Source organism: Pinus tabuliformis, chromosome 1_2, assembly GCF_031772625.1.
Source record: "Pinus tabuliformis cultivar Carrire ecotype Pingquan chromosome 1_2, CPIR1, whole genome shotgun sequence".
In the NCBI taxonomy this organism is placed as follows: Eukaryota; Viridiplantae; Streptophyta; class Pinopsida; order Pinales; family Pinaceae; genus Pinus; species Pinus tabuliformis.
Window position 1 is genome coordinate 757,257,837 of NC_142298.1, and position 15,691 is coordinate 757,273,527.

Sequence of the window (15,691 nt, forward strand, 5' to 3'; positions counted from 1 at the left end):
GAAATTAGGCTCCAAGCTAGGGCAAAACCCCACGATGGGAAAACCCAAAAATCCTCTTCTTATAGAATCAAATCAAAGTGATATATCCAAGACCCAAGACCAAGACCAAGATTGCCACAAAGACCCCAAGTAATTCCTCCTTCGAGTCACCTCCAACAAAGTCAAAGTCAATGTTGGTCAAATGTATGAAATTTTGTTCAAGCCAAAAAAAATTGAACCTACAATAGATGGCCGAATTTCAACCCTGTAGCACCTTAGAAAAATCATAGAACCTTCACACGTGTGAGTAGAACTAGGGTAGAAAATTTGTATCTTCTCCCTCCTTTGACTTTCGTTGATTTTTCTTCTTTCTTTGGCATAGATGTTGAGTGAGTGAGTGAATGAGGTCGAACTACCTTGTATTTATAGTTGTGCAAGAGGGTCGAATGGATGCCACACAGGACGATTTTTCCAAGGAGGGGTTGACTTTGTCTTTTGTATGACATTTTGACTCTTCGACTCAAAACAAAAATAAAACTTCTTTTCTTACAAGAAGTCCAAATGGGACTTTGACTCAATTATTTTTATTTGACTCATAATAAATTCTCTTTTGAATCAATTGACCCTAAAAGCCTGAAGAACATGCTTTGAAAAGAAATAAAATAATAACAATGAATATAATAAATACATTTGCATTACATTATGAAGGCTGACACTAGTTACATTTCCAACTCTAAGGAGATGTATTGAAGTAGTTGTCATAAAAAAAAATATGATTTTGATTCTCTATACTTAGGTATAGCCTATGAAACTTAGAGATTTTTACTACTCCTAAAACTAGTCTCAAACATGTGATCTTAGTAAAACTGTTATTAAAAAATATAGGAAATTCTTGATTTATTTTGTCTACTTGCTTTGGAAAGAAGATAGACCATAGTATTATAGGTAATATTTTCAAAAATTTAGATTTTTTCAAGATTTTCTAGTCTCATAATTACTTCCATTGGTTTCTTCATTAATTTAGCATGTGTCACATTCATCATTAAGTAATTATACATAGAAGATATTCAACAGTAAAACAATAATGACAATAAGATCATAAAGAGTCATCTACACACAAGAGACAAAAAATTTATCTTGGGAAAACGCTAACCAGGGAAAACCAAATAATCTTTTCTTAGAGAAATTATCCAACTCCACAAGAGATAAAATATAAACTTTCTAGACAAACAAAGTCAAACTAACCAGTAACCAAACCCAAGTCAAACCTCGTCAAACCTTGTTAAATTAGGCCTCCTAAAATTTCTACCTCTTGCACTTTCCTTAGAGAATTTTAGTCTACCTTAGAGAAACTTCATTCCACCTTAAATCACTTTCGCCTGCCTCAAAAATCATCCTTCTTGACTCTCACGCATGAACAAAAGATGAGAATAAGTGATCCAAATTGGTGCAAATGGAGGAAGACGAATGGAGTATATATAGTAGTTAGTGTTCCCTAATGGGAATATCCCTTGGGCTGGGTTGGCTTAAGCAGTTAGAGCCGACCTTACATTTTGGCGGCAAAATAAAAAATTCAAATTTTGCTTCTTTTGAAGTCGAATTGAAGTATACATTTGTATATATCATGAAGACCGACCATAGCTACAAAAATTCAACAAAAAACATATTTGAAATATTAGAGATGTGAGATTTTGTATAAGTTCAATCTCTAGAAAGGACCAAGAATCAATAGGTTTTGAGGAAGATACCATAACTTTCACATGGCATATTATTTTTTTCTTCAAGTTGTGGTATTGTAGAGAAGACATATTAGAGTACTATAGGGCAAAATTTTAGACTTATAAGGGCCAAATTTTTAGAGATACATCAGGAGAACGGTTGATAAACAAATCAGTCTCTAAATTAGAGTTTTAAAAAGTACGTTTACTTAAAACTATCATAAATTTTGATTGGGATGTTCAATTGAGGTTATTCAAAAGTTTTTTTTTTACCATTAATTGAGAATATATCTATATTAAAAACATTGAACAAAAAGCTGAGGTAATTTACATCCACTACCAATTTCTAAATTGAGACTTAGCAGCTTGAGAATAGTGTGCATCTACAACTCTATTATAGAAATGTTACATATTTCATTCAAGCTTTCCAAAAAACATTCCAAAATGTTTCAACTATAGATTCTCCAAAAGTTATCTATAAAAAAAAATAGAACATGACTATCAACTAAAAGTTTGAGGGATATCCTTGGTCAACTTTGTTCTTCCTAGCAAATAGCCCCCATTTTACTAACTCCTTTCTATTCATAATCTCTTTGAGTTGAGAACGAAGAAAGTCCAGCTCATCTTCAATCCTTTTCAAACATGTCGAAAGAATTTGCATGTTGTTTATTATTCTTGTAATCTCCCAATGCATCACATTGAGCATGGAGTCTATCCACTTTCTCCTCCATCCCATTTTATTACTCCTGCGTGAACCATGATCCACTGCAACTGAATACCCAGAGAGTGAAGTGGATGGAACTTCCCATAAACTTTAATTTTGATCATCAGTGCCCCTTCAACCCCGCCAACTCCAAGTGACAAGAAACAAGTGAAAAGAGACCCCCCCTCCCCCACCGAACCTCTCACCTAAGACTCGAGCGTCCCTTATCTTGATTTCCAATTGTCCCTGAGTGATCATGATGTTCTATGTCCACACCTGTGTAACTACCTTGGAAATTCTACACACAAACTAGACCAAGGCCTAATATGAATTCACAACATAAGATTGCATCAGGTGGGTACTAAATGCAAATATCACCTCAAGTGATGAGGCACAAACCTCCTCCTATATTTCTTCCATGCCTCCTCTCATCCTGCTTCCAAATACTCGCACACCATGCAATAATCACCCTAGAATGTGTTGCAATAATATCTTGAATTTGGATGAGGGCACATCTATCCTCTTTCTATCCATAAGGAAACCTCATATGCTAATAAGGGGGCTCCTCATATAGTTCCATTGATTCATTATGTTTGGCCCTCCTAAATATAATTTGGGTCATTCATTAAGGTATGGGAGTATAAGTTAATTCCCTATTCTAGAGTAATAAGCCTTTGGGGAGAGTAGCTCCTTTGTAGGAATGCTTATCAACTTTGACATCATTGTTACATCAAATATGGAAGAATTATCTCCTAGGGATAGACTGAAGTAAATGATGTATCTTCTTAAAACTTTGTGAAGGTTTCATGTCCAGTGGAAGGGAGTTATTAATTAAATTAGATATTATAATTTGAGAGTCTGCAATTATAATCATATCCTAAGATCCTAGTTTAATCAGTTGAAGTACTCCTTAACAAAGGGCGTAAGCTTCAGTCAGGTTTTTGGTAGAGTTTCACAAACCCCAAGCATAACTATATTCATGTTGGGTCACAGGGTGCATGATGACCCCTCCCCCCCCCTACACATTCTTGTCGCCCCTCGATTTCCTTTGGCTACTCCATCAAAAGAAAGAATGAATTAAGAATGTAGACTTATCCAATTTTGAAATTCTTCATGGGAGATCCACAATTTCCAATTCTCCTTTCCACCTTGTTGATCCGTAGTTGATGATTTAATATTAAAACTTTTGACCCAATTGGCCTCACCCTCTTCCAAGTTATGATCCACATCTGTTATTTTCTTATCTCGAAAATTTTTCTCCTAATAACCTTGTTGCTTTGGATACAATATTAGCATTGCTTCCAATCTCATTCTAAAAAACCACTTGATTTCTAGTCAACCATACAAACTAGAAAACATACTTGGGGATAACGTCCCAGATCCTTTTCATTAGTTTCTTACCTGCAAAGGATCCCTGATAGCATTTTTCCTAACTTCCCAATATATCTGATACAGTTTTCAGCTACAAAATTCTTTGTTGAGGATGATTTAAGACATAACCCCAAACCACTATTCAAAAAGGACACTCTAGAGAAATATGACCAATTGGTTTTTGATTTTGTTTGCATAGAGTACACCAAAAAGGGCCTAATATGCCTCTTTTCTAAAGATTCTTTGCTATAAGAATTTTCTTATGAGCCAAATTCCAAAAAGATATATTTATTTTGGGTAAAATACCAGAGTTCCAGATCTTGCCCCAAATTTTATTAGATGGAGGAGTTTGATGAAGAAATAATAGTGAGGAATATTCCTCTTTAACCAAGCATTATGACCCCATCCTCCATAGTCTTGATCTAACATAGAAGATGGAGAAAATCCTGCCAAAGAAAGCTCCAACTCCTTTCAAGCTTCAACAAGTCCAAACAGTACACAATCCCAATTCCAACTCTATCATTTCCCATCTATGGTCGAAGAAGAGATGTCCCAGAGTGTAGATTTCCATTGTGCATCCAACTAATTGTAGAGAGGAATGAACATGGGGTTAATTCCAATAGGATACCCCCTATGATTTATTCATTCTAAATTTTGATATGCTTATATTCCCTTGAATCCAATTTAATTTTTACTTTATTAAAGGGATGGAAGTTATAAACAACCTCCATATCTGAGAGTTCCCTCTGATTGGGAGGGGGTAGAAAATGCATGATTCTCTTTCTCTCTCAAAACAATTTCTATGAATAATCTGCTTCCACCAATCATTTCCTATCGTGACAAGCTGCCACACCATCTTGGCCCCCATTACAATGTTTTTCAATAGGGGTCTCTTATTCCCAAACCCCATGAATTTTTTGGAAAATAAACAATTTTCTAATTTATCATATGAAAAATTTTGGTATTAGTTTTCCCTCCTTTACATAAAAAATAAAAAATCTTGGGCCATTATATTCTTGATCATTGTTGGAGCCAACGTTGCAGAGAATTGATATAACAGGGGTGATGAAAGATCATATTTAATCAAGATAACTCTGCATGCACGATTCAAACATTGAGCTCCCAACTTTAAAAAATTGGATTTGAATTTATCAAACCCCCCCCCCCCAACCATGAAGGATTAAGGAAGGGATTAAAACAAATTGGCATCCCCAAGTATCTAAAGTGAGACCATGTGTCTCTTCCCAAAATTCCAATTATTTGTAGAAGTCTCCCCTGAAGAGAATTAGAAACATTCCAAGAATATAAGTGGCTTTTGCCTTCATTTATCTTACCCCTTGAGACCACCATGAAATCATCTAAAATACTTTTGAATCTTCTTGCAATAATTCCCAAAGGACCGCCAACCATAATAGTGTCATCGAAAAATTGAGCATGATTAACACTTAAAATCCCCTCCATGTATCTTATAGTCAGGAGGTATTTGGATATCCTTTCAAATTCCAATCTCTTGCTTAATTAATTTTCCATTAGAATGAAAATTATGGGTGATAGGAGGCACCCCTACAACAGTCCTCTTGTAGGTTTGAAGAAACCTATTGGACTTCCATTTAATAATAACATTACCCAAGGCCCAGTGATACACACCTTTATCCAATTTTCAAACTTAGCAGAAAACCTATCTTCCCAAGGATAGATAGAATGAAGGAATGATTTAACCTATCAAACAAACTAGCTAAATCAATCTTGATTACCATTCCATTCTCCCCTTAGATTTGCTTAAGTGAAAAGATTCTTACAGTAGGACATTGTTATCCATTAGCTACATGTTACTTACAAACCTTTTTTGGTTCTCTGAATTTATATGGGGAAGAAGAGGCTTGAGCTTCTGAGCTATTATATTTGAAATAATTTTATAAGAGAAGTTGTTAGAGCCTAGATTTGCCTCAGGCTGAAAAGGCAAGGTTCCAAGTCCACATCAAACCACGCTCAGCCTCGTAGCTAGCCCTACGAGGACAGGAGAGGGCTCTCTACGGGTCAATCTCAACGAAAGATAATCGATGGGGCTTGAGATGATTGATTTAACAACTGATCTTAGGCTAGGTATAAAGTGCAAAGTTTTGATTTGAGTTTTTTGGGGTTTTGTTGGAAAAAAGGGACAGGCAAATTTTGGGTCTGGGGATGAGGCCAGATTTTTGCAGAGTTCAGGTAGGGGCAAGATAGGCAGTAGTTTTGATGCTTTGGATTGAATGAATGGGTGGATCAGACTGGTGAGGAGCTAAGGACGGCAATAAGGTCTCAAGAGTCCTCCTCAAACAGATGAAAACATGAAGAATTAAACAAAATATCCAGGCAGAGCATATCAGTCCAATGAATTCTACCTTAATCACTCATTTGTTTAATTGCAGAAGACAAGAGAAGGGAAAATGATACACATAAACATAAATGAACTTACAAATACATAGAGAAACACACCATCAAAACATAGAGCCACATGGATCCCAACAAGTGCTGCAAAACCCTGGTCTTTCCTTTGCCAAAATTGCAGAAATGAAATGTACAATAGGGTGCCAAGCAATCCCAAGTATCCAACCATGATAATGATTGAAAGATCACAAGATATAGGCAAGCCTAACTCCTTCCCATGCCTCTAGGGGTAGAGCTCATCATTCTACGAGCTATTTGAACCAATTCTAAACAAGGAATTGAAATCTAGGTAGTCAAACAACTTACCCCTATATGCTAGGAAACTGATTCATTCATTTAATTTTCACTTTTTAGTAAATGAATCCTCTAGAACAAGTAAAAATGTGCCAATATTACAACATGGTTATCAAATTACATCATGAAAGGTTAAGAGTAACATCAAAAAGAAAAACTGGTCGAAACTGGGTGAATTTCTGAGCTGAACAGTGAAAAATAGGAAAAATCCTCTATGCGCCGTGCCTGATTCTCTATGCGTCGTGCCAATTTGGAGCTGATTTTGAGGCACTTCCCGAAGTCCAAATTGAGCCCAAGATAGCTTGTTGGAAAGCCCTGCCTGTCTAATTTCCAACCCAAGTGGAATTTTTGGATTTAGATTTCATTTGCCCCTCCAAAACTTCAATCTCCCAAGACTACTTCCTGTGTGTCAAAATAGGGGCAGTGAGGTCATTTTTTGAGTGTTTTTCGCCTCTTGAGGACTAAAAACCTACCCAAACTTCTTGGCCCTGCACCAACAATCATAATTTATCATGAAAAACCAGAAATGCAATTTTTTTTGGATTTGGAGCCCTCTAGCAAAAGCGAGCGCCACGTGGCACGGCGCATAGGGAGAAAAACTCTGTTTTTTAGTGCAAAAAATTTCAAAATGCCAAAAATTGCTCCAAATTTCTTGAAATTTGGGCTGGACCTTCTCTATCAAGTGCTATGGTGGGCCAAGGATGCCTTGGCCAATATCCGGAGTCGATCATGCTCTTTTTGCCTCTTTTGCCTTTTTGATGCCTTCCTTAGGTTTGCCTTTAAATTTCTTATTCGTGCCTTGCAAACATGATTTCGTGCCCAATAGTGGTTTTTCATGTGCCTGAGCATGTCCTTGTCCTTGTTTGCTTTCGCCAACAGCTTCTCTAAGTGGATGTTGATCCTCTCGAGCCAAATCTCTCGATCAGCCTCTATCTCCTGCTGAATGGGTGTCCTCTCATTTAGGCTTCTTTGGGCAGTTTGCTGGTCTTCACGGATGTTTTGCCACCTCTATGATGCCTCCTGGGTGCATGTACCTCTTTTGGCAAATCACTGTGGGTCTCCTCCTCATGAAGAATCAAATGCCATCACTGCTAGTGAATAAACTGTCGGCCTTAAGGAGAAATAAGTGAGCTGTGATATGTCTGACTTTTGCCACCAAGGGAAAACAGTGATATAGGGGACTGTTAAGAGAGAGGAAAATAGTGAGGGATTAGGGGCTATTGGGATAGATTTTGTTAGGGAAATATGGGAGGGTTTGGGGGTTTTATGTATGGGATTAGGAATTTTTGTGTAGGGTTAGGGTTTGAGGTTTTGGATTTGAGAATTTGGGAAAAAGAATTTGGGAGAAGGAATTAATGAACCTAGGGGGTAAGGAAACTTAGGGAATGATGAAAACAAGGGAGAAAGGGATGGAGGAGTGACTTTGGTGACAAAAAAATGATTTTGAAACCCTAACAGCAAGTTTCCTTGAGGTAATTTAAAAGGTAGGGTTTGATTGTTTTACACAAGCACCATGAAACACACACCATCGACAACCAATAATCTTGGATGAAAAACCATGAATGAAGTTAAACCTACTTGTATCGATGCGCTTTGGGCGATTTTGGAGAAAATTTTGAAAAAAATCAGCCTTGGCAGCTCTATGCGCCGCGCCTCAAGCCCAACGCGTCGTGCCAGTGTATTTTTACACTGGAAATTTGAGCCCAATGCGTCGCGCCACCTGCCCTATGCGTAGTGCTTTTTCCAGGAGACTTTTGGAGGCCTTCCCGGTGTCCAAATTAGGCGTAGGATAGCTCGTTGGAAAGATATTTGAGTCTACTTTCGAACCAAACTAGAATTTTTCAATTTGGAGTTCATTTTCCCTGTCAAAAGTCAAATCTCCCAATACTGGTCAAAATGTGCCAAATCAGGCTACCTCAAGGTAGAGTGTTGTTGTAGTCAACTTTTGAAGGTCTTCCTCAACTCCAAATTGAGCTCATGATATCTCATTGGAAATATATTTGTGTCTCGTTATCATTTGACTCATCAAGCAAGTCATTTGGCCAACCAAGCTAGGAGAAAACTTGATTTTCCCAAGGTCACTTCAGAGGTGCATCAATTCTCCGAGGCAACTGTATTTTTGACATTTATCTAAAACCATGACACCTGTGTAAAAATTGAAGGAGTTTTTTCTTCCTTGGTCTATTGTGGACAAAAACCTCTCTTATTTTTTAGAATTCATCTTTTATTGCTCAGAAACATCATTTGAGTAAAACCTACCCCAATGTGTGGAACAGGGGATTTGTTGAAATGAAGCGAAATGAAGGGGACAGGGGGCTTCTAAATTCTTGAGGAAATTTTGAGAAGTAGGGCAGGATGTTAGGACACAGGGGAAAGTGGAATTTCAAAGATTGAGTGAGGGTAAGGGGTCCAAAAAGGAAAAACACAGGCCTAGCCTTGAAAATTGTCAAGTTGTAGCAAGAAACTAGGGTTTGTGCGAAAATGGGAAATCTGGGGGATCTCCATGATGGGAAGTGTTTAATAAGGTACATTAAGGATAGGGGAAGGTGTATGAACATCAGGATACACGTTTTGCTGATGATTTTACCATCCAAGAGAAATTTCCTTCAAAACCCTAGGAGAGGGAAATGAACTTTACCTAGGCACAACTGAAGCATGAACAAGGTGTAAAATGACCCAATGGAACTTGACATGATGATGACAACCCTCTGAATGATGGTACATTTAGCTAAATGGTGACATGGACCGACATTTGGACAACTTTGACAGGAGTAAAAGCAAACCCTAGACCTAATGCCTAGTGACCAAATTTTGCTTGAAGACTCACTGAAATGACAAAATTTGACCTTGACACTTTGAAATCACTTTGTAAGAGCATTTTTGATCACTGGAGGAAGGCTGCAAAGACTGACACTAACATTGGCTCCAATGGGGATGGTAGCTCCTTGGAGGTGCCAAGAACGGCAAATCTTTGCGAGAGCAGACAGTGCCTTCATCCATTGGGCAATGGAGTCAAAACTCAAGCTAAAATGCAGGACTGAAAACCAACACAAACTAACTTAACAACAAGACTGAAAACTGACTCATGACTGACTTAACTAAAACAAGAACTTACAAAGCTTATTGAAGGGAAGCAGTCCATCAAGATTTCAAATCATGATGACAACCACCTGCATACTAATGAAATATGTACAATCATGTGTAACGAGCTTTCCTTATATGGGGAAGAAGAGGCTTGAGCTTCTGAGCTATTATATTTGAAATAATTTTATAAGAGAAACTACATAAGGAAATGGGTCTGAAATGATCAAGAGAGGAAGGAATTACCTCCTTAGGAACAAGAGCCAAAAATGACGAGTTTAAATCTCCTCCCATTTTGTCAATCTTTTGAATGAAATCCACCCTCCCGCAAATATCAAATTTTATTACATGCCAAAAATTAAAAAATTAAAAAAACATAGAATCCATTATGCCCTGAGGCTTTTTCTAGATCAAAGGACGAAATCACCAATTGGACTTCCTCTTTCGGTATAGGATGCATCAAAAGAGCATTCTTCTCTTCATAAATCTGAGAAGGGATGTGAGAAAGTAAGTCCTTCTCCTTATCTCCTATGATTGCTTCATCCTCCTTGTAGAGAGCCTCAAAAAGGGAAAATGTTGTTTATTTTATTCTATTGGGGTTTGAAACAAATTCCCCATCTATATTCACATGACTAATTATGTTCCAAATCTCTCTCAATTTGGTTTTCTTATGAAAAAATTGGGTATTCTAATCTCCTGCTTTGAGCCAAACACTCTTGGATTTGAGTCTCCAAATTTCCTCTTCTCCTTTAAGTTTCATTTTAATTTATTCAAAAACTACCTTTTCCTTGGAAATCATTTCTTCCATCACTGGAAACTCTTCCATACTCTTGGAAATCTCTTCTAATTGTGACCTGAGTTGCTTGACTCCTCTTTGTTTGGAAACTTGGGTGTCCATAACCCATTGCTTAATCACATCCTTTACTCCATTTATTTTATGTTCCCAAATATAGATAGGAGATCCAACCATCCATTTTTCCCATGCCTGTTGTACTAAAAGGTTGAAGCCCTTCTCATGGAGCCAAATGGGATTATACTGAAATGGTATTGGGCCTTCATTTTCCTACCTTTCCAATACCAGTTTAATTGGTCGAAGATTTTAACCTCCCATGGTAATTGGTAGGAGGAAAGGGAGATGTGTTGATCTAAAAAGTTGCAACCCACTAGAAATATATCTAATCTAGTTGCAATATGCCCTTAACCAACTCTTTTATTGTTTCACGTGAATTCAAAGAGTTTTGGATTTATATCTATCATATTTAGAGCTGAAATTAATTCTTCCATATTCTCCTAAAACCAATATCTAACCACACTATCTCCCTTTTTCTCCCACGAACGAATGGTGACATTAAAGTCACTTCCCAATATATTATTGGAGTTAAGAAGGGAGTCTCTTTCCCACAACAAGGAGTCCCAATATTCTCCTTTTTCCAGATATGCATTGGGCACACACATATTTAATATGTTTCATATTTTTCTGGTTGGCACATGCAACAATTTAGAATTGATGCAATGAAGTTATTTTGTCTCCTGCAGTAGCAAAAATGACGATTATTCCTACATTGTACATACTCCACCAGATGATGCATGAGAGCTAACCACAAACGCCTAGCTACTTTTTAAAATTGCTTGAATTTTTAGGAGAGCCTCTTTCTCTTCTAACTTCATCTCTTGGAGAAGTAGGATTTGGGGTTTTTCCATTTTAATTAAGTTTCATGCTTCTTTTCCCCACTTTTCATTTCCCAATCCCCTACAATTCCAACGGAGAGGATAATCATTTTTTTATTTTTTTCTTTTGAAGCCCCCTCCAAAGGGGGACCTGTTGCACTTTGCTTCCATTGATTCTTTGGAAGTTTGAATTCAGGAGTAGTAATTATTGTTTTCACTCCCTTCTCCTTATCTCTTTCTGTGAAAGCTGACCTACGTTCTCTATTAGACTTTCTTCGTACTTTTGTTGTTGTCCCCAAGCCTTCAATTATTGTTTCCACTTCATTTTCTAACTGATATTCTGTTGAGAAAATTAATATTGTGGGATATTTCCTACTTTTGAGATGAGAATTCATCCTCCTCCTTAGATTTGTGATCTTCCTCTATGGTTTGAGGCAAAAGATCCTCTTGCAATTATGGCTGGATTTTTGTCTCTATAATTTCTCTTATTTCTTAATTCCATTGGGAATTTATTTCTTGATTCCCTTGGGAATTTACTTTGGATTCCCCTTGAGTTTTTTCACCTTCTTCAAATTATCACTCTAGAGTGGCAAAAAAGTTCCCAAATTGAGGGTATCTGCCTTCTTCTTTCCATTATTCCTCTAGGTGGGATTTGATGATCTCTTCCCTGGGGAGACTTGGGGATCCCTAACCTTGAGTCCCTGCCCTTTATGATTTATCTAAAAAGTTGTCCCCTCTCTCTTCCTCTAGGTCTGCCATTGGCCTCTATCTTCTCGAGGAGCTGCATACTCCTCCTTCTTAGGAAAATTTATAGCAAAATGTCCATATTCATGGCAATGATTACACTTAAAAGGAATATGATCATAATCAACTAGCTGGATAAAGGACTAATTATCTAAGGAGAGTTGGATCGCTTTAAGAAGACCCTTCTATAGATAAACTTCAACACAAATCCTAACACACGCATACATTGATTCTTTGACTAAGGCCCTGACTATATATCTTCCTAGAGCATTGCCAATAATTTTTAGGGTGTCTTCATCCCAATAATTAAGGGGGATATGAGGCATTTTGACCCATACTAGAATGACAAATGGGGCATCATTTTCAATATTGAATTCTAATGTCCATCTGTCTAGGTATATAACTTGAGCTTGAATAAAATATGGTCCATTCTTAAAGACCATATCCATCTTCTTTGTGTTCAAAGAAGAAGGTGAAGAACCCCTTTCCACAAAAGGAACATTCAATATGGTCTTTGACTAAGGGTTTCTAGTTCTTTTCCACCCATTACCTAAGAGACTTGGGGGAATGCCAGACTCCAATAAATTGGCCAACTAATCCTCTTTCAACAATATTGAGAGTTGCTACTATATATCTACATGGATTAACTTCAACCTTTGGAATAGTTTCCAATCTCTTCACAAAATTCTCATCCCTGGGCTTGATTTGGAACCAAAGCATTAAAGGTTGCAACTGCTATAGAAAACGAAGAGCATGGGGGGAGGTGGGGGGGGTGGGGAGGAGGATGCAGAGGAGGGTGGGGGAGGATCCCTCTGTGGCGGCTGCCATAGCGTGTAAGCCCTAAAGAGCTAATGACACATGCAACATAGTGCGAGTTATCTTGGACTTCTCAAAACAAGGTGATTCAAAAGTTGTTGGAAAGAGAAAACATAGAATATTAAATTGATAAGGGTAACTAATTGGATAATTATTTCTAATATATTTATATTGTAAGTTTATGATTTTGGTTATACCTCAATTAGTAATTAAAAGAAACATATATATTTTATGGAGATGAACATAAAAATGAAATGAATCCCATGGAATGGTTGAGGAAGATAAATAAAATTAATTTGATTCTTGTTTTGGATAGTAATAATTTTTATGGTGAATCTTGGGAGTAGAGGATGGGTATTGATAAAGTTATTATATGAAACATCACAAGGGAAGTATTTTAAAAACTATTCTCAAATAAAAGGGTCAAGGATACAAAAATAGAGGAAATGGATAAAATTCATGTTGAATTAAAGGAATCAAAAGAAAAAGTTTCCAAATTGCAAAAGGATAACGAAGATACAAGAAAATATATTATAAAGAAAGATGATGTATTGGCCAAGGTGCATCCATAATGAATCACTCGTTAAGGAGGTTAAGAAGTTAAAGAAAGAAAATATTAGCAAAATAAATTTGGAAAAGGACGAGTCAAGAGAAGAATTAAAAAAGAAAGATGAAGAAATCAAAAGGTTGTGTAAACATAGTCAAGATGTTCTTAATGATGTTAATAAGGTTAAAAGGAAATGTAATAGTCTAAATCAATGAATAAGGGCGAAGACATCACAGCAAAAATTGAAGAGGATACTATAAAATAACTTGAAAAGGAAATTTGCAAAAGGTTTAGGAATTCCTAAATACTGATAAGTTAAAATAAAAATTGCTATGCAAAATTAAAGGATGATGCTATAATTTGATAGACAAGGTCACATTGTAGCTTCAAACGGAGAAAGAATACAAGATTCAAGAAAGTCACCAAAATATACTTGAAGAAGTGGAACTCCACCTAGAGGATGTACATCTCAAATATGATGTTATTAACTCCAAGGATAAACTAATCAAATGCCAAGAAAACAAAATAGAGGATGGCATATCTATTAAAATGGTGTGTAGAGAGAAGGAGAACCATAAAATGTAAAACCATATCAACACCTGCATTACCAAGAAATATTTCAAGGAAGAATACAAAAAATGAGATTAGTGTTATCATTGAAGAAGATGGAATACTCATAAATATTCATGGAATAGGCCTCACAAAACCATTATTTAGTAGGATATTATTAGATACCAACAATTACTACAAATTGGATAATTTACAACAACAATAAATGCAATCAAGGGAAACAAAACTATAAAACTATGTAATGACCAACCAATAAGGATTAAGGCTGAAAATAATTGAGTTTGGATGGATGGATCATCATCAATAGAAAAAATAAAGAAAGAAAATAAGAACATAATATTACTTGGTTTCATCACATGTAAAGCCTTTAATTTCAAATCTCCGAGGACAAATCTTTTGAAGGAGGGTACTATGTTGCGACCCGAAGGGAGATATATATGGCATTAAATATATATGATATGAGTCTAAGGGGAGAATATATGGGGTTAAATGTACATGTAATGTGTAAATTCATATGTAATAGTGGTCCACTTAATAATAAAGGGAAACATGTGCAATCTGTGAATGGTTATATATAGAGTTCATGAAGTCATTATGGAGGAGATGTGACTTGGATGTATGAATGTATTGGGGAATTTGGAGGAAATTCTTCCATTATTTAAGAATTTATTATGTACTTCGTTTGTATTATATATCTTGGAGTTGTGATCTATGCTCAAATTAGTGTACATGGTGTGTATTTATGGTTTCTCGTGATATTTTAAGTATTTGGTTCATGATAGGGCTCTTTGATGACCTTTGTTCAATCATTTTTCAAAGATAATGAGACATTTTTTAGGAGTGCCACTTTACTAAGATATACTAAAAGTAGTTCCAAGATAAATATTAAATTATGTTATAGGGAAAGACTCATTGTTTTGCTACCTTATTTGGAGATAGTCATTCCTAGTTCACTCCATTTTCTCTAGGATATGCTAGTAATTGAGGATATTAGCCTTATTCATTATCTAGAAGATTGAGTGTAAGTATGCTCTTGAGCATGAGATTGTCCATTTGTGTACCTTTTTGTAACCTGTGGCATGATGAGGTATGCTATCAACTACTAGAAAATGCAACCCTATTGATCAAAGATGTCAAATCTCTAAATCCCATAACATATCTAGATTTCATCTCAATTTGAGTGGAATTATGGAAGAGTGAATTCCATTGTATATATACTTCCAATTTTTCTTTATTTTTTTACAATTTTATTTTATTTTGTAAATATAATTTTTATGTCCAACAAAAAAAATTAAATATCATTTTAAAAAATATGTTGGTATTGAAAAGGGATAACAAATTATTCAAATTAAATATTCAAATTAAATGTTAAAAGTAAATATTAACAACTCAGTAACAATAAGGAAAAAATATTACATCTATTGGAAAATTACATGTGGATTGGTCTTTCGAGAAACTTTGATTTATATCCTACTGTGGAGTCAAAATCAATGCAAAAAGTTGTATTTTCCATCGATCTAAACTGGTATAGGAATAAATTGGTGGTTCAATAGTTAGAAGAGATGAAACAACCCCTATTGGCTAGAGTTTCTAGTTCATATTTTTGGAGGGGATTGATTTCTACTCTTATTGGGGGCTAAGAAAATCCTATTGCTAGAAAAGAGAAACCATCATTAGTTACAAGGTATTGTGGGAGACACCTGCAAGGAAATAGAGGGGTTCAATGTACTATTTAGGTCCCTAATTCAAAGAAAACAACATCAACCTCAACAA